Source organism: Culex quinquefasciatus, chromosome 2 (genome assembly GCF_015732765.1).
Source record: "Culex quinquefasciatus strain JHB chromosome 2, VPISU_Cqui_1.0_pri_paternal, whole genome shotgun sequence".
Taxonomy (NCBI): Eukaryota; Metazoa; Arthropoda; class Insecta; order Diptera; family Culicidae; genus Culex; species Culex quinquefasciatus.
Window position 1 is genome coordinate 163,108,431 of NC_051862.1, and position 24,125 is coordinate 163,132,555.

The following is a 24,125-nucleotide window of genomic DNA, read 5'->3' on the forward strand; positions in this document are numbered from 1 at the left end:
TTGTTGTTTCATGAGAAGATGGCTCTCGGCCGGCCTGGAGTGTTGTTGTAGGTATTATAGGATGATGATGGTTTTGCAGTGTAGGGTTTAACGGTGCGGTGGATTCGGTACTGGTCATTTTAGCTGAGATTTGGATGAGTTTTTTTGCTGAACGGGTGAGGTTTTTGGTGTAGTTTCTTGTTAGGGACCATTCATATACCGCGTGGACACATGTCACGGAAGGGTTTTCGGATCGATTTGGTGTCATTATTGTAGGTGTTGGTTATTAACATAAATTTCCCTGTTAATCTCAATACATTAGTTCAATCGATATCGATTTTAAAAATCATCTTCTTTATTTATCAATTCTTTAATCAAAGCAAGGTACCTTAAAAGCAACTTTGTGATTTTTATTTTCTTGTTTCAGATCAAGAATCGAAAACATCATTGTTCAGACATATCGAAAAAGAACGATTTATTCATCATTCGATGGGATCTTTATCAGCAATTTCATGTTAAACTTTCAATATTTGCCATGAATGGTTATGGATGACAGTTGGCGAATAGTCCAAAATGTTGGGGGGCACGGTTGATTCCCAAAAGCGAAGAGTAGACGAGGAGTTTAAATGTTAAAGTACGAGAAACTTTCATGAATTTTACTAATTTGCATCTTTATGCAAAAATAATTAACGATACGATATGATTTTATTTTGATATAATTATTTGGAATAAATGATGGATAGAAAAGATAATTTAACTCCAAACTATGTAGAATGTTTTTTTGGGGAAATTCTTGTATGTCTGGAAGGCAAAAGACTAAAACTGAATTCCGTCTAATTTTCCAATTCTCTCTATTTATCCTTTTTTTCCCAATAACTTTGCAATAGTTCTGATAGCCCGAGCATGGGTAAATAACAAGGGAAATGCGTAATAATACCTTTCTCTGGTATCAATACCAAATTTTGGTATTCCTGGACCATTTAAAATTTGTCTTAAGGATTATGCAAGAGCAAAATGTGGTATCATACCAATTTAAGGTATTGTTTTGATATTGCAAAATTGTAGAATTTGTCAATGATCGAACACCACATTTTGGTATTCTTTTGGTATTACAGTATTTTATCAAATTCCTCTGCAACTATGGGAAAATTTTGAACAATTTTGACAAAATAATTATTTTTGCGCTAAAATGATGTCTCAAAGCGAATGCTTTCATTCAAAACCGGAAATTTCAAACTTGATTTTAAACATTTTTGATATACCCCCTACAGAAATGACTTGAAATTGTGGAAAATTTTCTAAGTCAGGATGGCACATTTTGGTATTTAAGTGTTTTTTCAAATTCCTCTGAAACTATGGGAAAATTTTGACCAATTTTGACAAAATAATTAATTTTGCGCTAAAATCATGTCTCAAAGCGAATGCTTTTATTCAAAACCGGAAATTTCAAACTTTATTTTAAACATTTTTGATATACCCCCTATAGAAATGACTTGAAATTGTGGAAAATTTTCTAAGTCAGGATGGCACATTTTGGTATTATTTTGGTATTTAAATGTTTTATCAAATTCCTCTGAAACTATGGGAAAATTTTGACCAATTTTGACAAAATAATTAATTTTGCGCTAAAATGATGTCTCAAAGCGAATGCTTTCATTCAAAACCGGAAATTTCAAACTTGATTTTAAACATTTTTGATATACCCCCTACAGGAATGACTTGAAATTGTGGAAAATTTTCTAAGTCAGGATGGCACATTTTGGTATTATTTTGGTATTACAGTGTTTTATCAAATTCCTCTGAAACTATGAGAAAATTTTGACCAGTTTAGACAAAATAATTAATTTTGCGCTAAAATCATGTCTCAAAGCGAATGCTTTTATTCAAAACCGGAAATTTCAAACTTTATTTTAAACATTTTTGATATACCCCCTATAGAAATGACTTGAAATTGTGGAAAATTTTCTAAGTCAGGATGGCACATTTTGGTATTATTTTGGTATTTAAATGTTTTATCAAATTCCTCTGAAACTATGGGAAAATTTTGACCAATTTTGACAAAATAATTAATTTTGCGCTAAAATGATGTCTCAAAGCGAATGCTTTCATTCAAAACCGGAAATTTCAAACTTGATTTTAAACATTTTTGATATACCCCCTACAGGAATGACTTGAAATTGTGGAAAAATTTCTAAGTCAGGATGGCACATTTTGGTATTGAAAGGTTTCATCAATTTTCTCTGAAACTATGGATTTTTTTTTTTAAATTTTGGCGAGATAATTAATTTTGCGCTAAAATGACTTGAAACATAAAAATGTTAAAGCTGATTTTTTTTGTGATATACTCACTAATATTTTTTTCAAAAACGTTGAAATTTCTTTAAGTCGGGATAACCAAATACTTTGAAAAACGTGTCAATCAACAGATTATTGAATTTTGTTGAATTTCAATCCGGTTTCATTTTAATAATACTTATTTTTCAATCTTGTTATTTTTCAGAAACTTCAAGAACTTCAAACACAGGCCGTTCATCAATGACAAATGCATTCGGTGTGGTGAAGAATATCACTAATAACAACATGGAATCATCAGGTGAGTAGATTTGGCTGTTGCATATGAATAATTTCCGTTTTTTCACTAACTGCAACTGCTGCACTAAAAATGGTATGAAAATACCAAATTTTGGTATTACTTGTTCAAATACCAGCGACCATAATGTGCTCTTGGTTGCCCAGTAATAGATGGTAAAATACCATGAAATCATACCAAAATCATGTATGTGAAAGACCACAGAAATACCAAAATATGATTTTCCAAGGGCGCGGGAATACCTCAAAATAAAACCATGGCAATACCAAGTTTCGGTATTCAAGCAATGTTCAAAAATGATGATTCCATGTTGTTCTTAGTGATATTCTTCACCACACCGAATGCATTTGTCATTGATGAACGGCCTGTGTTTGAAGTTCTTGAAGTTTCTGAAAAATAACAAGATTGAAAAATAAGTATTATTAAAATGAAACCGGATTGAAATTCACCAAAATTCAATAATCTGTTGATTGACACGTTTTTCAAAGTATTTGGTTATCCCGACTTAAAGAAATTTCAACGTTTTTGAAAAAAATATTAGTGAGTATATCACAAAAAAAAAATCAGCTTTAACATTTTTATGTTTCAAGTCATTTTAGCGCAAAATTAATTATCTCGCCAAAATTTAAAAAAAATCCATAGTTTCAGAGAAAATTGATGAAACCTTTCAATACCAAAATGTGCCATCCTGACTTAGAAATTTTTCCACAATTTCAAGTCATTTCTGTAGGGGGTATATCAAAAATGTTTAAAATCAGGTTTGAAATTTCCGGTTTTCAATGAAAGCATTTGCTTTGAGACATCATTTTAGCGCAAAATTAATTATTTTGTCAAAATTGGTCAAAATTTTCCCATAGTTTCAGAGGAATTTGATAAAACACTTTAATACCAAAATGTGCCATCCTGACTTAAATTTTTTTCCACAATTTCAAGTCATTTCTGTAAGGGGTATATCAAAAAAGTTTAAAATCAAGTTTGAAATTTCCGGTTTTCAATGATAGCATTCGCTTTGAGACATCATTTTAGCGCAAAATTAATTATTTTGTCAAAATTGGTCAAAATTTTCCCATAGTTTCAGAGGAATTTGATAAAACACTGTAATACCAAAATAATACCAAAATGTGCCATCCTGACTTAGAAAATTTTCCACAATTTCAAGTCATTTCTGTAGGGGGTATATCAAAAATGTTTAAAATCAAGTTTGAAATTTCCGGGTTTCAATGAAAGCATTCGCTTTGAGACTTCATTTTAGCGCAAAATTAATTATTTTGTCAAATTGGTCAAAATTTTCCCATAGTTTCAGAGGAATTTGATAAAACACTGTAATACCAAAATAATACCAAAATGTGCCATCCTGACTTAGAAAATTCTCCACAATTTCAAGTCATTTCTGTAGGGGGTATATCAAAAATGTTTAAAATCAAGTTTGAAATTTCCGGGTTTCAATGAAAGCATTCGCTTTGAGACTTCATTTTAGCGCAAAATTAATTATTTTGTCAAAATTGGTCAAAATTTTCCCATAGTTTCAGAGGAATTTGATAAAATACTGAAATACCAAAAGAATACCAAAATGTGGTGTTCGACCATTGACAAATTCTGCAATTTTGCAATATCAAAACAATACCTTAAATTGGTGTGATACCACATTTTGCTCTTGCATAATCCTTAAGACAAATTTTCAAGGGTCCAGGAATACCAAAATTTGGGATTGATACCAGAGAAAGGTATTATTATGCATTTCCCTTGTTATTTACCCATGCTCGGGATGTACTCGTGTTTTTAGTAATCATCTGGAATTGTTTTAGATCCTATTTGATTTTTTTTATTTCTAACAAAAACGGTGCGTTAGTCTTCATTTTTTTTTCAGCAATCGTATTTTTTGGCTAAAATTGGTTATGAAACGATTTATGTCTTAAATTCATTAGAAAGCACTTCAAATTAACTTTCCAAATTTGCCAAACAAAATAGAAAATTTATCTGCAGTTTTGTAACTTTAAACCAATAAAAAAATTAATATGGAAAAGTGTTTCAGTTCATTGCCGCCAAATTCAACCAACCAAGCATGATTCCTTCACTAAGGCCGTTGCAAATATTTTTCTAAGTTTATTTCTTGATAGGTGCTATCTAATAAGTACTTTGGTTACGTTTTTGAAACACCATCACCGTATAGCAATCTTGTGAGCGAATCCGTAAAATCTATGTTGACGACAACTTTCGTATTAATAATTGTATCGAAATCCAGAAAATTGTAAACGATTTTGTTCAAAAAACGTCATCGATTTCGAAAACAGCAAATGCTTTTGAAAATGGATTTTACGATTTTTACAGATTTGATGTGTGTTTATGAATAAACCAGTTATGTTTTGAATATTATTTTTTAATATTTCTGTGAAATTTTATTTTCGACATTTAAAATAAGAATATTTTTCATCCATAATTTCTGGATGGGGGGGGGGGGGCACAATGTATGGGTTACCCCCATTAGCTTAATTTAGAGGGGAGGGGAGTACCGTGCCCCCCCCCCTCCTTCCAGAGTCGGCGCCCCTGATGGATGACAATCATTATTCCGGTCTATGACTTTGACAAAACGACTTTTTTGCATATCTCGGGTTAGTTTTCAAAACGTCCTTAGAGACAAATCCCTCAAGTGGAGGAAAACGATGAACAAGTTTTTGTCCATTATTTTAATTCTTATTAATATGTAAGAGGGTTTCAATGGCATATTTTTAGTCAAAATTATTGCTTTGACTATAAGCTATGGTAGCCATATCAAGTGAATGAAAAAATTTAGCAATTTATGTGTGTTTTAGCCTTGTTTTATAACACCAGGTTGATTCGACCTTTTACATGAGCAAATTGTTTCATACGTCCCTGTACATGGGACTTTTTTTGAGTAAGAATGACAATACGACCATTGGCAAAATTTATTTGTTTTGTGATTAAAACACATTTAAATCAAACATTCTTATTTTAAACATCGTTTCAACACCCCCCGCAAAAGAGCAGTCGATGTTTTGTGTTGATTGGGAGAAAAAATCGCAGAGGAGAAAAGTCCAACTGACAGATTTTATTCTCTCTCTCTCGCGTTGGTTCATACGCCAGCTGAGAGCACGAACAAAACAACGAATTACCACTGATTTGTTTATCTTTTCTTCAGTGGTCCATGGGATCTTGGAGAACTCGGGTTCCTGGAGTTTTCAGAGGGCGTTTATGCCTGATAAGATGGATGTGGTCATTATCGCTCGTTCCTGCACATATTCTGCATCTTGATTTTGTGTTAATTCAGGCTGCCACACAAAATGATGATTTTGGGGGAAGCTAGCCGCCTCTGCCGGAATAAACGACTGAAACTTCGTTTTGCTGGCTGGCAATTTGGAAAATATTCTTCGCGCATCATCTAGGTCATATAATCAGCGCAATGTATTTAACGGGATAACAAATATTAATCTTTTTTCGTAAAAACTCATGTGCCCATAATAATTAAGCAATTATTATGGAACTTACGTCCTTTTCCTATGAGCGTAAGTACATTTTTGAAATTACCAGTACTTACGACCTTGCATCACCAAGGACGTATGTGACTTCTCCGTATGAAAAGCACATTCGACCTTTTATATGCTGGCGATATTTTTGTTCAAATTATTTTTTGGGAAATTCTGCTCGAGTAGATCGTTAGTAGTGCGTTAGAAGAGTGCAACCGTGCCAAAAACTAAATTTTGAACAACTGGCGCTTACGACCTTTTGAAAACTAACCCGAGATATGTACATTTGTGTTTTTGAAATTCTTAGTTGAAATATGATTTTTTTTTTTTCACAAGTAATCATGAAGTTTCAGAAACGTTTCCTGATGAATTCACATTGAGATTCTAAATGACTGAATAACCTACTTCTATGAGGACCACGACGCAACAACTGGCCCTCTGTAGTCACCAATTTACCAGATTTCAATTCTCAGCGGTAACATTCAATTACAGAGCCACCAACTGGGCCTTTCCTTCCCGATAATGCGTATCATTACGTTAAATTAAAGGGGACAACCCATACCTTGAAAATCGTTAAAGTTTGTTAAATTTCCCCAAATTACTCCTCTATGGTACCTCGATTCCACCCGGAGGCATGTTTTAATCTACTCCACCGCCCAACAAAAACCAAACACTAAATGGCCCAAAATGAAAATAACTAAATAACATTATTTTCCACTACCGTCCTGGTCGGTTATGAAGGAGGAGGGTCGAGGACGGAAAATCCTTCCTCGAAAGAATTTTACGCTTCATCAGAGTAATTTTAATCCCGGGAGAGTATGAAAAGGGGGGCGAAGATTTTATCAAGCTCTCCAAGAATGGCATCCACCGGAATGGTAGTGATAGCCTCGGTTTCTCTACACACAACGTTTTTTTTCTGTTCCTCGGGTGTACATTTATGTAAGAGCAAACGACTAAATTTAGGAGCGACCGTCGTGGCCAGGTAAAACCCGGTAGATTCCTTGCCGAAACTTTTCCGTTTGCCCGCCGGCTGTGGGACTCCTGCTCGACGCTAGACTGACTTTTTTTTTGCTGCTACTGGTTGGGCGAAAATTTCTCCCGCTAGATTCACTTTAAAGTGAGGAAAAGGTAGATTTTACCATCTCTCTAGAGCCAAGGCAAACATCGTCCCCGTCGTCGTCGTCGCTCTAATGATGATAATGAAAATCATGAAAATGGTGCAAAAAACGCGCGGCAACAGTTTGTCGGGGACTTTCTTTGGGATTTGCTCTTACACGACGTGGAGTGGATTACGGCTTTAACTTTTAAGGTTCTGGCTTTAAAGAGTTTAGTAAGAGATTGGACCTACCTTTGAAGTATTCTCGAGCTGGCCCAACTTTTGAATGTCAACACCACCAAACAGCTACCACGCTCTCAGCTCAAATCATGTAACATTTGTAACGACAAGTAAATTTAGCTACTTTTACTTTTTATTTTCCCCGTTGAACTTATGAACACTTTTTCACAAACACTTTACACCCTTAACACTTATGCTTTCTTCACATAAATCTAGCTTACGGAAAATATACACACTCTATCTCTTTCTTAACCGCTACTGCAAGGAATTTTCGTTGTTTGAGGTTGATCGAGCTGCTACGTTGGCAAATTGCGTTTACTACTGTTGTTGAAATTGTTGGTGATGATTTTTTTTTGTTGTTCAATTTTGTGGTCACATTCCCCTGCTTTGACGGATGAACACGATTTTCAAGTCGGATTTATTTCCCAATAATACTCCTGATTACAATGTCTTTTACTGAAGAATCTGAAATGAAAAGAAAAAAATTATCGCGTTAAATAACAAAACATAATTGACGTTAGCGGCATCGAATATCGAAAACTACAACCTTTTCAATAAACAACCCTTTCGCGCCCAAAGAATAATCGATATTTTTACGTTTTCAGGCAGCAGTCAGTTTTATTGCTGACTGGGCCTGATTGGATGAAATTTGAATTGGTTGTTACCAGTACACAGTGGTCTAGATAGCAAAATTAAGTGGAAAATGGATTTTCCGAAAAATGGTGACGTTTTGGAGCTTCAGAAGAATTGTTGCAAATAGAAAAAGGGCAACTTTTGGTTTAGTTGAAAATTAGGGTGGTTCACGATTAGGGTGATTTTGAAAATCTAACTTTACAGGAATATTTTTGGGAATTTTTTCGTCTTCTAGAAAATTGTTGGGCTGGCCAATTCAAGCAACTTTGTGGAAGACACCAAAATTTTATCTCGTAATCTACGCCAAATTTATAGAAAGCATCTGAGCAAACCTTCTAAAATCAGTTTTTTGAACGTGGCAATTCAGGGTAAACTTCTAGAGAAAAGTGATATTGGGTGCGCTTTTAGAGCTCTAAAAAACAAACATTTTCATATTTTGACATGTCAATTTGGACTTAAGGGTCAAAAGTTACAGCCATTTTAAGGTTAAAAAGATGCAAATTTAAAACTTAAATATCTCGAAAAGGCGCAAGCCAAATTTTAATCACCAGCTTGCATTTAAAAGAGGAGATCTAGCACTACAAACGGTGAAAAAATCTCAGGGGTGTTTTTCTTTAAACTCGAGATATCTTCATTTGAAAAAGTCTAATTTTCAAAGGAAAACCATATGGGACCACCCTAACGAAATTCGAAAATTGTCCAAATATATGTTATTCCATGTAATTTTGCCCGCATGAATCTGAATCTGCCCTCAGAATTGAGCCAAAGTGTCAACAAATCGTTTTTTGGCTATATTTTAGGTTTCCATGTAAAATTATCATTTATGCCCAAAATATGACCAAAAATCGATTTGTTGACAATTTGGCAATTTGGAAATAGGCATGTCTGGGTACCAAAAAATGCGTATTTCAATTACGAAAATTTTGGTACCCAGACTATTAGGCTAGATTTTTGAAACTCCACATTATTTTTTCTTGGAAGTCAAACTTTTTATCTTTCATTTGCGCCTTAGACAGCTAAAATCGGTTGAAAAGGAGCGAAGTTATGATTTTTTTTAAAGTGGTTTTTGTGAAAATCGACGACAATGGCAATTTTTCGGACCACCCTAACACGGTTTAGGCCAGCCTAAAGGCCAAACAAAAAATACGGGTCGAAAAATTTTGAGCCAAATCGAAACACTTTTATTTTTTTTTCTTTAACTTTCATATGGAACTGCTGTATAGTTAAATCAAATTTAGAGGATTGATGTCTGCTTTTATCTGAGAATTTTTTTTTTTGAATTTAATTATTTTCACAAACAAACTTTTGAGCCATAGAGAAGCATGGACAATTTATTTCACTAAGATATTTTTAAGCAAATCAAAATTTATCAAAAATGTAGAACTTCTACCCCAGCAAACAAATTGAACATCTGCTCTTAATACCTTTCAAAAGGCAGTTTACAAAGCCCCATCAATTTCTCATGCGAAAAGAGCTCTACTTTTTAATAAAATATAAAATTACCAAGTCGGAGTTAACAAAAAATTTTTTTTTCTGTAAATGAAATGTCCATTTCTGAATACATTTTTTTCAACTCGTTTAGTCATTTCTATATAATTTCCCTTCTAAATCGATCAAATAGTTGCCGAAAAAGGATATCGGCAAAAATTGATATTTCTAATTATTTATTCCAATTTAACTTAACAAGAATTAAATATCTATGATTTTGTGTATTCTTTCGAAAAAAAAAATAATACATATCATCTAATCTAAGGCCATTCCAAAATATTTTTGAAGTTTATATCACTCGACTCTGTTCAACGTCTAGGTAGGGGAGGGAGCCCAGAAATTAAAAAAGATATATTGTAATTAAAATTCCAAGCAATAGCTTAGACATTTGGATGGAAAAAGTTTAAAAAAAAACGTTTAACACCAGTCCAGATGTTTTCGAAAAAAAATCTGTCTGTCGACAAAAAGTTGACATTTTCGCGGGTGATTTTAGCGGATTGCAGACTGGATTTCGTCATGTTAAATGATGGAAATTGGAATTGGAAATAAAACCAACTCCACCTGAACCAGATTCTCACCACCATGACAGCCGTCCATTGCCGGCCGCTCCCATCTCCACCGCGCAGCAGGGACAAGGATTGGGTACGGAAGACGGGAAATGATGATGCTCCATTTTTTCAAAGGGGACAAGGGAAAATCTCCACGGTGTCCCCAAGTATGTTTCGCTTGGAGTAGGGCGGTTTTTGGGGAGGCTCGGATGCTGCTAAAGAGACTTTTTAAATTTAGCTGATTTTTTTGATCGATTTGGTGTCTTGGGCAAAGTTGTAGGTATGGATATGGACTACACTGAAAAAAAATTATACACGGATAAAAAAATTTGGTGATTTTTAATTTCACTTTTTGTCACTAAAACTTAATTTGCAAAAAAACTGCTTTTATTTTTTTTATATGTTTTAGAGGACCAACTTTTCAGAAATTTCCAAAATGGGCAAAAAATCTTTGACTGAGCTATGACTTTTTTTGACTCAGCATAGATTTTTTCAAAAAATCGAAATATTGGTCGCAAAATTTATTCAACTTCAGTTTTCGATGTAAAATTGGGTTTGCAATCAAAAAGTACTTTAGTGAATTTATAATAAAGTGCACCGTTTCCAAGTTATAGCCATTTTCAGGTAACTTTTTTGAAAATAGTCGCAGTTTTTAATTATTTTCTTTAAATTAGTGCACATGTTTGCCCACCTTTGAAAAAAATATTTTTGAAAAGCTGAGAAAATTCTCTATATTTTGCTTTATTGAACTTTGTTAATACGACCCTTAGTTGCTGAGATATTGCCATGCAAAGGTTAAAAAACAGGAAAATTGATGTTTTTTAAGTCTCACCCAAACAACCCACCATTTTCTAATGTCGATATCTAGCAACTAATGGTCCGATTTACAATGTTAAAATAGGAAACATTCGTGAAATTTTCCGATCTTTTCGAAAACAATATTTTCAAACATTTTAAATCAAGACTAACATTTCAAAAGGGCGTAATATTGAATGTTTGGCCCGCTTGAAATGTTAGTCTTGCAAGACAAAGTTGTAGGAATTTAAATTCCTACAAGAATCTCACATTTGAACAAATTTGGGTGAGACCTGCGCCAAAATCCTGCCAATTAAAATCAAGCTTGATTTTAATTGGCAGGATTTTGGCGCAGGTCTCACCCAAATTTGTTCAAATGTGAGATTCTTGTAGGAATTTAAATTCCTACAACTTTATCGAACGGTCAAGAAGATCCGAGTTGATCCTCGTGAGTTTAACTCGGATCGTATTGCACTCTTTGACAAAGTTATAGAGAATTGAATTTCCTGCAAGAGTCTCACACTTGGACAATTTTGGGCGAGACCCGCGCCACCTAGCAGAAAAATACTGAAACGATGTTTTTTGCATACATTTTTGCTATTTTCCCCATATAAACTTCAACGATAAAAAGCGACCCCTTAACCTTAACCGAATAGGCTCAAAATTTACACAGATACTTATTTTTACCCAAGGAAAAAAATGTAATAAAAGCTATTATGTTGATTTATGCATTTTCAATCAAATTGGGCATATTTGGGTTTTAACATTTTTTTAAGGACCACAGATCGGAAATAGACGGAGACCATTTATAAAGCATTTTTTTGATACAAAACGTCTAGGCATGAAGCATGAAACTTTAATTTTAGTTTTTATTTTACTTTAAATAATATAATCTGTACTGCAATCCCTATGTTTGTATATTAAATAAAATTGAGTTAAACTTAGTAAATTGTTGAAATATTCAAAAATTAAAAAAAGAACTGTTTCTTCAGAAACAAAAATAACACTCCCTGACACAATCACACACACAACTCCTAATTCGATTAAGGTGTTTGCGTTTTCTGGTCGCTATTTTTTTCGCAACACGCGCGCGGTCAACGATTCTTCGATACATTGCGGTACGATGCACATTCCGGTGCATTCTCGACGACGACTACGACTCGCCCGCGTCTGTGTTTTTTTCCCCTTCTAAAGTGCTTTTTACGGCCGGAGGTGAGTGAGTTGGTGGTGGGTGGGTGGCCGGCTGCTGCACATGAAACAAAAATAAATACGAAAACTACTACGCCGTAGTCATCGTCGTCATCGTCGGCGGCGACCTGCACGTCTAGCTGCAGTCTGCACCACCTTCCTCGACCTCCCTCCCCCTTCTTTTTTCGTTCGGCCTATTACTACAAACTACAACAGACTGCAAAATGCAATATGCATGTTTGTTGTGTGTAGAGTTGGTACCCAACCCCCTTCCATCCTCCCTTGCTTGGTTCAGCAAGTGTACACACAGCGCAGAACAGAACGACGACGGTGAATTTACACACATGACCTAGCCCAACGTACTGCACGTTGGACTCTGGACCCCGAAAGCAAGTCGGGCTTGCTGCTAATGAATGCAATGTGTTGTGTCCTCTTCTGTATCTGCCAGGCGGACTCAAGCGAGCTGGACCAGTATTTTTAGATCTGGATTAGGTATCGATTAGTTATCTGCACTGGATATTAAGACAATTGAGAGGCTGCTGAGTATGTTATGCAAATTGGTCAAAATCCTGGACGAGAAATCCATGTTCAGAAATTAACATTTTTTGTTTTGGGAAAGTTTGCCGCAGTGCACAATACCTTCTCCAAGCACAAAGAAAAGTACAATTTACGCACATCGTGCGTACGCATCGGCACACCTCCTTTAAAGAGGTAAGAATGCACATCAGGAAGTAGGTAATAACTGCACTCTCCCTGTGTGGCTGGCAGGGGTGTGATGAACCTGTTCGTGTTTACAATCTTTCTGCCAACCTACAGTGACGAGGAGGTGTGCGCGCGTTCACGAAGAGTTGTAACGTGCCGCCACTACAATGTTGTAGTAACTATAGTAAATGCGTAAATGAAAGATATGGACGTGGGTGTAAAGTAAGTTGTAGCGAAAGATTACTGCTTAGTTGAACTTGTGGTAGGTGAGATGCTAGAGAGCGAAGATGATACTGTTAAAAACTTTTTCTTTGTTATTACTTGCTCTGTGGTTTCTGTTTTTATTGCTTTGGAAAAGTTTTAAACCTTTTTTGTTTAGGTTAAAGAAGAATTCATATCTTTGATATCTTTTGTATCGACATGTGCATGCAACACGATTTACATTTTTCCTGCTGTCCTCACCAGAATAATTCTCTACGTAAACGGTCTTTTTTTAATTTTTGTATTTTTCAATCCGGCTGAAACATTTTTGGTACCTTCGGTATGCCCAAAGAAGCCATTTTGCATCATATACTTTACCATACAAATTTGATAGCTGTCCATACAAAAATAATATGGGTGATTCTCCGCCAACTCACACAGCAGTTGCCCGGACCCCTCTTCGATTTGCGTGAAACTTTGTCCTAAGGGGTAGCTTTTGTCCCTGATCACGAATCCAAGTTCCTTTTTTTGATATCTCGTGACGGAGGGGCGGTACAACCCCTTCCATTTTTGAACATGCGAAAAAGAGATGTTTTTAATAATTTGCAGCCTGAAACGGTGATTAGATAGAAATTTGGTGTCAAAGGGACTTTTATGTAAAATTAGACGCCCGATTTGATGGCGAACTCAGAATTCCGAAAAAAAAACGTATTTTTCATCGAAAAAACACTGAAAAAGTTTTAAAAACTCTGCCATTTTCCGCTACTCTGTACTGTGACTGTAAAATTTTTTGGAACATGTCGTTTAAAGAAAAATTTAATGTACTTTTCGAATCTACATTGATCCAGAAGGTTAATTTTTTCATTTAGAACAAAAATTTTCATTTTAAAATTTCGTGTTTTTTCTAACTTTGCAGGGATATTTTTTAGAGTGTAATAATGTTCTACAAAGTTTTAGAGGAGACAATTTCAAAAAAAAAATGAAATATAAACATAAGGGGTTTGCTTATAGAGCAGTTCTCTAGGATTTCGGTCATTCGATTTTTTTTGTATTTTTTAATCCGACTGAAACTTTTTTGGTGCCTTCGGTATGCCCAAAGAAGCCATTTTGCATCATTAGTTTGTCCATATAATTTTCCATACAAATTCGGCAGCTGTCCATACAAAAATGACGTATGAAAATTCAAAAATCTGTATCTTTTGAAGGAATTTTTTGATCGATTTGGTGTCTTCGGCAAAGTTGTAGGTATGGATACGGACTACACTGGAAAAAAATAATACACGGTAAAAAAAATTTGGTGATTTTTTATTTAACTTTTATCACTAAAACTTGATTTACAAAAAACACTATTTTTAATTTTTTTATTTTTGATATGTTTTAGAAGGCATAAAATGCCAACTTTTCAGAAATTTCAGGTTGTGCAAAAATCACTGACCGAGTTATGAATTTTTAATCAATACTGATTTTTCAAAAATCGAAATTTTGGTCGTAAAATTTTCAACTTCATTTTTCGATGTAAAATCAAATTTGCAATCAAAAGTACTTTACTGAAATTTTGATAAAGTGCACCGTTTTCAAGTTATAGCCATATTTAAGTGACTTTTTGAAAATAGTCGCAGTTTTCATTTTTAAATTAGTGCACATGTTTGCCCAGTTTTGAAAAATATTTTTGAAAAGCTGAGAAAATTCTCTATATTTTGCTTATTTGGACTTTGTTGATACGACCTTTAGTTGCTGAGATATTGCAATGCAAAGGTTTAAAAACAGGAAAATTGATGTTTTCTAAGTTTCACCCAAACAACCCACCATTTTCTATCGTCAATATCTCAGCAACTAATGGTCCGATTTTCAATGTTAATATATGAAACATTTGTGAAATTTTCCGATCTCTTCGAAAAAAATATTTTTGTAATTTTCAAATCAAGACTAACATTTCACAAAGGCCAAACATTCAATATTACGCCCTTTTAAAATGTTTGTCTTGATTTGAAAATTCCAAAAATATTTTTTTCGAAAAGATCGGAAAATTTCACAATTGTTTCATATATTAACATTGAAAATCGGACCATTAGTTGCTGAGATATTGACGATAGAAAATGGTGGGTTGTTTGGGTGAAACTTAGAAAACATCAATTTTCGTGTTTTTAAACCTTTGCATTGCAATATCTCAGCAACTAAAGGTCGTATCAACATAGTCCGAATAAGCAAAATATAGAGAATTTTCTCAGCTTTTCAAAAATATTTTTTTCAAAACTGGGCAAACATGTGCACTAATTTAAAAATGAAAACTGCGACTATTTTCAAAAAGTCACTTAAATATGGCTATAACTTGAAAACGGTGCACTTTATCAAAATTTTAGTAAAGTACTTTTTGATTGCAAATTTGATTTTACATCGAAAAATGAAGTTGAAAAATTTTACGACCAAAATTTCGATTTTTGAAAAATCAGTATTGATTAAAAATTCATAACTCGGTCAATGATTTTTGCACAACCTGGAAATTTCTGAAAAGTTGGCATTTTATGTCTTCTAAAACATATCAAAAATAAAAAAATTAAAAATAGTGTTTTTGTAAATCAAGTTTTAGTGATAAAAGTTAAATAAAAAATCACCAAATTTTTTTACCGTGTATTATTTTTTCCAGTGTAGTCCGTATCCATACCTACAACTTTGCCGAAGACACCAAATCGATCAAAAATTCCTTCAAAAGATACAGATTTTTGAATTTTCATACATCATTTTTGTATGGACAGCTGCCGAATTTGTATGGAAAATTATATGGACAAACTAATGATGCAAAATGGCTTCTTTGGGCATACCGAAGGCACCAAAAAAGTTTCAGCCGGATTAAAAAATACAAAAATTAAAATTGAAGAAAAAAGACCGATTTCGTAGAGAATTGCTCTATAAACATCACGAGTTATCGCGATTTTACGAAAAAAAGATTTGAAAAAGTTGGTCGTCGTCGATCATGGCCGTTCATCGGCATCCGCGACAGACACAGACGACAAAACAAAGAGAAACGCAAAAAGTAACTTTTTCAAAACTTTTTTCCGTAAAATCGCGATAACTCGTGATGTTTATAAGCAAACACCTTATGTCTACATATTAAAATTTTTGTAATTGTCTGCTCTACAACTTTGTACAACATTGTTACACTCTAAAAAATAACCCTGCAAAGTTAGAAAAAACACGAAATTCTAAAATGAAAAATTTTGTTCTAAATGAAAAAATGACCCTTCTGAATCAATGTAGATTCGAAAAGTACATTAAATTTCCCATAAAACGACATGTTCCAAAAAATTTAACAGTTGAGTAACGAAAAATGGCAGAGTTTTTAAAACTTTTTCAGTGTTTTTTTTTCGATGAAAAATACGTTTTTTTGGAATTCTGAGTACGCCATCAAATCGGGCGTCTAATTTTACATAAAAGTCCCTTTGACACCAAATTTCTATTTAATCACCGTTTCAGGCTGCAAATTATTGAAATACACCTCTTTTTTCGCATGTTCAAAAATTGAAGGGGTTGTACCGCCCCTCCGTCACGAGATATCAAAAAACGGACCTCGAATTTGTGATCAGGGACAAAAGTTACCTCTTAGGATAAAGTTTCACGCAAATCGAAGAGAGGTCGGGGCAACTTTTCCCGATTTCGTGTGAGTTGGTAAAGAATTACTCATATATGAAAATTCAAAAAAAAAATGTATCTTTTGAAGGAATTTTTTGATCGATTTGGTGTCTTCGGCAAAGTTGTAAGTTTAGTTAGGACTACACTGAAAAAAATGATACACGGTTAAAAAAAATGATTTTTAATTTCACTTTTTGTCACTTAATCTTGATTTGCAAAAAAAAACACTACCTGCATTATTTATAACTTTTTGATATGTTTTATGGGACATCAAATGCCAACTTTTCCGAAATTTCCAGAATGTGCAAAAAAGTTTCTACCGAGTAATAAATTTTGAATCAATACTGATTTTTTCAAAAATTTATTTATGTAAAATCTTTCTTTGCTATCAAAAAGTACTTTAGTGAAATTTTGATAAAGTGCACCTTTTTCTAGTTACAACTATTTTGAAATAACTTTTTTTTAAATTGTCGCGGTTACCTTTTGAACATTTTGAAGCAATGAAAAGCTGAGAAAATTCTCTATATTTTGCTTTTTTGAACTTTGTTGATACCTTTAGTTGCTGAGATATTGTCATGGAAAGGCTTAAAAAGCAGTACAATTGTTGTTTTCTAAGTCTCACCCAAACAAGCTACCTTTTTCTAACGCCGATATCTCAGCAACTCAGTCCGATTTTCAATGTTAAAATATGAAATATTCGTAAAATTTTCCGATCTTTTCTAAAACAATATTTTCAATTTTTCAAAATCAAGACTTACATTACAAAAGGACGTAATATTGAATGTTTGGCCCATTTAAAATGTTAGTCTTGATTTAATTTTTTTTTAAATATTGTTTTCGAAAAGATCGAATAATTTTACGAATGCTTCATATTTTAACATTCAAAATTGGACGATTAGTTGCTGAGATATCGACGTTAGAAAATGGTGGGTTAGTCTCACTCAAACTTAGAAAACATAAATTTTCCTGTTTTTTTTATCTTTGCATTTCAATATCTCAGCAACTAAAGGTCGTATCAACTAAGTTAAAAAAACATAATGTAGAGAATTTTCTCAGCTTTTAAAAAAAGAATAACTGGGACTATTTTCAAAAAAGTTTCATATAAAAGACTATAGCTAGAAAACGGTGCACTTTATCAAAATTTCACTAAAGTACTTTTTGATAGCAAAAACATCACAAAATCAAAAAATGAAGTTGACAATTTTTTGCGACCAATATTTTGATTTTTTGAAAAATTCAGTATTGATTAAAAAACTCATAACTCAGTCAAAGATGTTTTGCACACTCTGAAAATTTCTGAAAAGTTGTTATTTGACCCCTAAAACATATCAGAAAAAGATCCTTCAAAATATCCAGATTTTTGAATTTTCATATATCATTTTTGTATGGCCAGCTGCCAAATTTGTATGGAAAATTGCATGGACAAACTAATGATGCTAAATGGCTTCTTTGGGCATACCGAAGGCACCAAAAAAGTTTCAGCCGGTTTTAAAAATACAAAAAAAAATCGAATGACCGAAATCTCAGAGAATTGCTCAGTACCTGTTCGTGTTCTTTTTTTGCCCAGATGGCGCTGCTCTACTGTTGGTGTATCTCAAGGAGTTATTAGACTACGGCAAACAAACTAACCAACTCGCTCCTTTTGACCGTTTGCCAGTTTGTCTGCGTTGTTTGCTCGCAAACATTTGTTTGCAGAAACGTCAGCTTGCATAAATTTTGTCTTAATTGCGAGTTTGACGCAAAAAAGTTTGTCAAACACATAAAAGTGCGAGTTTGTTTGTTTGTTTGCCACAGTCGAATACCTCCTTCAGCAACTTTTGGTCTTCACTATTAGTATCTTCAATGCCTTTTCCGATCGTTTAAAAAAAAATCAGAAGTGGTCATGACTTCTACACAATATCAAAATTTTCGGTAAAGTACTTCTCGGCCGGGACCGTGGTGGAAGGGTAAGCGTGGCTGCCTCTCACCCAGTCGGCTTGGGTTCGATCCCAGACGGTCCCGTTGGCATTTTTCGAGACGAGATTAGTCTGACCACGCCTTCCGTCGGACGGGAAGTAAATGTTGGCCCCGGTCTAACCTAGAGTCAATCCAGGTGTAGGAGTCGTCTCCCTGGGTCCTGCCTCGGTGGATTCGCTGGTAGGGAGTTGGACTCACAATCCAAAGATCGTCAATTCGAATCCCGGGGTGGATGGAAGCTAAGGTGTAAAAAGAGGTTTGCAATTGCCTCAACAATCAAACCTTCGGACACCTAGTTTCGAGTAGGAATCTCGCAATCGAGAACGCCAAGGCAATGCTGTAGAGCGAATAATTTGATTTTGACTTTTTGATTATAAATTTGATTTGGGATTTCAAAAAATCAAAGAATTACATTTAAAAAACGACTTTTTTCCACGTTTAGAAACAATTATTTTTTACAAAAAAAAAAATGGCTGCACTGCCAATTATGTAACGTACCTAGTTTATTGTTGATGTGATTTTACATTCAAAAATGAAATCGAAAATAACATCAAAGAACTTTTTACACTTGTTTTCCACGTATAAAAATATGATAATCTTGCAAAATTGGCAACACTGCCAAATCAATTGTACCAACTTTTTCCATAGCTCAAAAGATGCAATTTATCCTTAGTTACATTTTTAAACTTACAGGTTTTATCATGGTTCTGAAAACCCGCATATAAAATAAATAGTCTTTTAAAACCTAAAATTTCGCCAGGGTATTTCGTCTAAAACAGTCCAAAAATAAGATTTTTCAATAATAATTATTCTTCATCGTTTTTAGTAACAAACGCGCATTTTTAAATTGATTTAAGGATTTTTTTTTAATTTATGATTCAGAATACTCAAAACTAAGATACAAATAAAAATCAACTTAGATCTCCACTCAACTTACTTTCAAACCATCGTCCCAAGCCGCACTCGCTGAAGTATACAAAATGTTCCAGATCGTTTAATCGGTGCATGTGCAATAAAGGTAAGCCAGCACAGGCAAAAGGTACTCCTTCGTCGTCGTCGGTCGCAGCAAACCGTGAGTTACTATTACATGGTCCCGTCGTCGCCGTCATTGCATTGGCCCCCCCCAGACGATGACGATGACGGCGGGGCGGTTACTGATAAGTGGTGCCCCTCAGCGAGAGAGGCAGAAACATGCAACGTTTTCATTAGCTCTCCCTACTGCACAAATTGAAGTAGAGCAGGTGGGGATGGGGGTGGGGGATTGCATTTATGAATGGTTTTACGCTATACGATGATCCGAGGGACTTTGAGGTGCATTTTGCGCTTTTTGATGGGGCTTCACTTGGCTGTCCCGCGCACTGTGGGGTAGGTTTTCATCTGCTGTCTTTTTTCTTCTACCATTTCTACCAAGTTAGTAGAAACAAGTTCTGAATAGAAATAAATAGGAATTTTAACACTCAAAACAACCTGAAAGTGTTTTTAAAAAACTTAGCAAATTATATTTGAAAAAATAACGAGAAGAGAATTGAAGTTTTTGTAGAAAAAAGACGAACCTTCAAAACTACAAAAGTATATGACCAAGTTTCCCCCAATATCCTCTAAAACTGCATTTACGATGCACTTCGGTGCACTGCACTTCCCTTTTTTCTTTAAACGAGCAAATTTATGCACTCTTGGGTCGTTTAATGCTTCTTTAGCAAATTCTATATGAAGAAATAAAACGGTTATTAATTTCCAATCTACCATTTTTTCTCTTTCTTCTGCTCCAGCCCTTCCTCTGGATTAATTACGTTGTAGAATCATCAAACCACAACACAAACAAAAACGCAATCAACGAGCCGTAGCCAATATGTAAACAAACACCAATCGTCGTCTCTGGGTGCAGTGTTGTTTAAAAACTTCTTTTCCATTTTCTGCAAACGTTACGTCGTGTTTTGCATAACAGCCTCTCGTTGGGCGCCATTAATTGTGTGTATTTTTGTGGTCACATTCCTGGAATGCCCCCAACCCACCTTCTCTCTTCGGTGGGTGGTGAGTTCCAATGCCTCCCCCCCCCCTTTGGAGTTGTTTGGGTTGGCGGAGCCCAAAACAGAGAGTGTCAATAGTGGTAGTAGTACTAGCGTTGTGGTGAACGAGCAGTGGCACCAATACACTGGAACATCCGCACCCAAACAGTCCTCCACCACCAACACTAGTGCACGGAGATTCCGCGGTATCGCGTGGCGCGCGCACTCGCACTTGGAATTTTCCTCCGGGTGTACGACGCGGCGAGCAAAACATTGGAGCCGAAGGGGAGTAATTCACCGCGAAGGGTGGAATTAATTTGGGAAAACATGATAAAAAAATGACAAATAGTGAAACAAAATAAATTGACTTCAACCATTTCTGGAGTTTTTTTTTTTTTTAAAAAAAGGTTCAATAAACCAAATTTCCAGTTTTTTGCTTTTTGGGTGTTTTTGAAACCGCCTTGAGTCAGGGGTATTAAAAAACACCCAAAAAGCAAAAACTGAACATTTGGTTTATTGGACCTTTTCAAAAAAAAACTCCAGATTTATAAATGTTAAAACGTCGTTAACACTTTTCAAATGTTAGTAAGGTTTATAAACTTTGGAATAAATATTTTTAAAGTATTTTAAAACTCTAAAATGTTGCATTTATTGACACTGAAATTCGGTATAATAAATAGTTTTTAAGTTTTTTTGGAACAATAAAGGAACAATGGATTGCACTGATAGTAGTAGTTTATGCGAAAACAAAGACTTTTTTTAGCACGAGTCGTACATTAATCCAACGAGGTTTACCAAAATGGATAAATGAGCAGTTCTCTCAGATTTCGGTCATTCGATTTTTTTTGTATTTTTTAATCCTACTGAAACTTTGTTGGTGCCTTCGGTATGCCCAAAGAAGCCTTTTTGCATCATTAGTTTGTCCATATAATTTTCCATACAAATTTGGCAGCTGGCCATACAAAAATGATGTATGAAAATTCAAAAATCTGTATCTTTTGAAGGAATTTTTTGATCGATTTGGTGTCTTCAGCAAAGTTTGAGGTATGGATATGGACTACACTGGAAAAAAATAAAACACGGTAAAAAAAAGTTGGTGATTTGATATTTAACTTTTTGTCACTAAAACTTGATTTGCAAAAAACACTATATTTTTTTTTATATATATATGTTTTAGAGGACATCAAATGCCAACTTTTCAGAAATTTCCACGTTGTGCAAAAAATCTTTGAGCGAGTTATAAATTTTTGAATTAATACTGATTTTTTCAAAAAATCAAAAATTGATCGCTAAAATTTTTCAACTTCATTTTTCGATGTAAAATCAAATTTGCATTCAAAAAGTACTTTAGTGAAATTTTGATAAAGTGCACCGTTTTCAAGCTAAATCCATTTTTAGGTGACTTTTTTGAAAATAGTCGCAGTTTTTCTTTTTTTTTAATTAGTGCACATGTTTGCCCACTTTTGAAAAAAAATATTTTTGTAAAGCTGAGAAAATTCTCTATATTTTGCACTTTTGAACTTTGTTGATACGACCCTTAGTTGCTGAGATATTGCCATGCAAAGGTTTAAAAACAGGAAAATTGATGTTTTCTAAGTCCCACCCAAACAACACACCATTTTCTAATGTCGATATCTGAGCAACTAATGGTCCGATATTCAATGATAAAAAATGAAACAATTTTCCGATTTTTTCGAAAAAAATATTTTCAATTTTTTTAAACCAGGACTAACATTTGAAAAGGGCCAATCATTCAATATTACGCCCTATTAAAATGTTAGTCTTGGTTTAAATTTTGAAAATATTTTTTTCGAAAAAACAAACTCATGTGCGCATAATCATAAAGCAATTAAACCTGAACTTACGTACTTTTTCTATGAGCGTAAGTACATATTTGAAATTATCAGTACTTACGACCTTGCATCACCAAGGACGTATGTGACTTCTCCATATGAAAAGCACATTCGACCTTTTATATGCGGGCGATTTTTTTGTTTTAATTTATTTTTTTTGAAATTCTGCTCGAGTAGATCGTTAGTAGTGCGTTAGAAGAGTGTAACCGTGCCGAAAACTCAATTTTGGACAACTGGGGCTTACGACCTTTTGAAAACTAACCCGAGATATGCACGTTTTAGTGCAAATGTACCGTACTCATGAAAAAAATCCAACATTCCAACATTCCAACATTCGTGAACATAATTCACGATTACGAGAATTGATTTTTTTCTGGGGCAAAAAAATAAAAAAAATACTTGAATACTTACTTGAACTTGAATCTTCACTTTTCTTGAAAATTGAAATAACAAGCCATGGCATTAACATTTGAATGAATAAAGTGTCCTGCCCAGTTGTTTTACAATCATCCAAGTGTTGAAGAGATTTTTTTTTTCGTCGAAAAAAATTTTTTTGCGGTGCTGTACATTGGAATTCCACAAAAATTGAAAATATTTTTGATCGATCTCAGACGTGCTAAATATAATTTAAAACACGAGAAAATGCATTTAAAATTGTTTCTAGCTGATAAGATATCTGTTTCCTTCAAAAAATTGAGCATGAGCATGAGCATGAGAGACCACCCATGGTTGCCCCTCCGTTGCTGAACAGAACCGTAATATCCTTTCAGCACTACTGATCACAGGCTTCGACTATCAAGTGGTGTTTCCCTTATCAACAGCATGTATGAATGCGCCGAAAAGATAAAACACCATAATTGCCTAAACTAGATCAGTTGCGAATAGGTAACAGTCATTGGCCACCAACGGCGCCCGCCATGTCAGTTTGTAGATCTCGATTTTAAGGGACGGGAATGTTAGTTAGCGCAGGTTGCTACTAGGGCAGCTGATTTACTCTGTGCTTACACCCCACAAGCGCCAGGAACCTGAAAATTTGTTAGTAGGATAGGGTGTTTGGTCAGGATTCATTATAGAAGATGATGATGTGACCCAAAATCATAGTATTTGTTGAACGGTATTATGTATTATTCTCAAGGCAAGCAATCGGATGCTGCGGATGAGACATATCCCGTTTATCGGTTGTAAAATTTTAAATGAAATGGTTTAACCTTAGACAGCCGGCTGTGGAAAGATAGAACTCAGATCATTTGTAATTATAGAATGAAGAATTTTACAGTCTGACTTTTAAATTGAGATGTTTTACGAGTTTTAAATGATTGATGTTAAGTGAGTTACTGATTAACGAAGCGAACGATGAGCTGAAATGGTATCCTAAGGTTTTTTTGTTGTTGCACACCAACGACGAACGCGAAAAATCTTGCGACCCGCGAAAAAAACGTAAAACACACCGACGACGACTGCGAAAAATCCTGCGTACCGGCAGAAAGGCATCGCAAATCGAACTGGCTCAACTGTCAGCGAGACATCCAGAGCCAGCCGCACCTTCACACAAACACACGCACGCGAAAAAAAACGAAAAACACACCGACGACGTCCGCGAAAAATCCTGCGACCCGGCAGAAAGGCATCGCAAATCGAACTGGCTCAACTGTCAGCGAGACAACCAGAGCCAGCCGCACCTTCACACAAACACACGCACGCGAAAAAAACGAAAAACACACCGACGACGACCGCGAAAAAT

General features: G+C 34.6%; 1 protein-coding gene across 3 annotated transcripts in view; it reads right to left on the bottom strand.

Annotated features, from left to right (window-relative positions):
* LOC6037067 (insulin receptor substrate 1) overlaps positions 1–24,125 on the bottom strand; it is a 407,646-nt gene that overhangs the window by 375,328 nt on the left and 8,193 nt on the right. For all 3 annotated transcript variants that reach the window (XM_038252358.1, XM_038252360.1, XM_038252359.1), the window contains one exon: positions 7,400–7,852. The gene's annotated coding sequence lies outside the window, so the exon portion shown is untranslated. The remainder of the gene's footprint in view (positions 1–7,399; positions 7,853–24,125) is intronic.